General features: G+C 39.4%; 1 non-coding gene across 1 annotated transcript; it reads left to right on the forward strand.

Moving 5' to 3' along the window:
• Positions 1 to 924: 924 nt before the first annotated feature.
• LOC121228575 (small nucleolar RNA R71) lies at positions 925 to 1,031 on the forward strand. The gene has a single exon (XR_005926151.1). It is a non-coding gene; the product is annotated as a small nucleolar RNA R71 (small nucleolar RNA).
• The last annotated feature ends 442 nt before the right edge of the window (positions 1,032 to 1,473 follow it).

The following is a 1,473-nucleotide window of genomic DNA, read 5'->3' on the forward strand; positions in this document are numbered from 1 at the left end:
TAGAATTAGCTGGTTCTGAAATTGCCTTATCGGGTTTTACAGATCTTGGTTCTTGTGAAATTGGAATTTCAACACTCGGTTGAACTTCTTTTTAATCTTAAGCGTCATCTTGCTCCTTTTTAGCTTCGATGGTGTTGGGCTCTACTATCTTTCCACTCGTCAATGTCAATCCTTTGTACTGCTCCTTCCTTCGATTCCTCGAATTCTCCGTATCACTAGGTAAAGCACCTTGTGGTTAGTTCTTGAGTTCAGTAGCAAGTTGGCCCACTTGATTCTACAAATTCCTTAGAGTGGCGTCGTTTTTCACCATGTATGCCTTCAATAAATTCTCTAAGCTATTGGATGATTTAGCTTGAGTTGGTTTTTGAACTTGTTAGGGGAAACTAGGCGGTTGGGTTAGTCTAGGTTGGGCGTAAGTGTTACCGGTTCCAGCCTCTTGGTTACTCCAAGAAAAATTGGGGTGATTTTGCCACGATGGGTTATAGAAATTAAATTGCAGTCCTTGCCTTCCTTGATTTTGGTTTTGGTTACCCATGTAATATATAGGTTTTGGGTTCGATGGAATTCTTCGAACAAATGTCCTTCCCCACAATAAACACTGCTATACTTTCAAATTGAATTGGTAGCTGTGCTGCAAAACTATTAGACCTATTAGTAGTAAGATTTTTTAACATTGAGGATATTGAGGATACCTGAGATGTGAGTGAAGAAAGAGCGTTTACTTTATGTATTCCAGTAACTCATCTTCCTAACGCTGCTCGATTGGTTAGCCATTGATAATTATTGCTAGAAATCCTCTCAATGATTTTATAAGCCTCATTATAAGACTTAGAAAGGAGAGCACTGTTAGCAGAAGCGTCAACTACCATCCTCGTGTGAGCATTGAGACCATTATAAAATATCTCAAGTTGGATACAACGTGGGATTACATGATGAGGGCACTTCCGTAATAATTATTTGTACCTTTTCCATGCCTCATACAAAGACTCATCATCCATTTGTTGGAAAGCAGTGGTCTCATTCCTCAACTTAGTAATCTTGGTAGATGGGAATACTTCATGAGGAATCTTTTTGCTAACTCTTCCCATGTGGAAATTGAATTTGGTGGCAATGAGTTCAACCAAGCTCGAGCTCTACCCCTTAGTGAATACGGGAACAACTTCAATCATAATGCATCTTTGGGTACTTCAACTAACTTGAAAGAATCACTCACCTCCATAAACAGTCTTAAGTGTAGGTGAGGATCTTCGGTAGGCATTCCATTGAATTGGCCCACTATCTGGAGCATCTGAAACATGACTAGCTTCAGCTCGAACTATTAAGCCTTAATTTCGGTTCTCCTAATACTCGGATTAAGATCATGAAATACTGGCACGGCATACTGTTATAAAGCTCTATCCCTATCATCAGCAATAAGGATAGGATTTTGAGCAGGGTTCGCTCTGTTTTCTTGATTTGGATTTTCAAAGTTCA

The sequence above is a fragment of the Gossypium hirsutum genome, chromosome A04, assembly GCF_007990345.1.
Source record: "Gossypium hirsutum isolate 1008001.06 chromosome A04, Gossypium_hirsutum_v2.1, whole genome shotgun sequence".
Taxonomy (NCBI): Eukaryota; Viridiplantae; Streptophyta; class Magnoliopsida; order Malvales; family Malvaceae; genus Gossypium; species Gossypium hirsutum.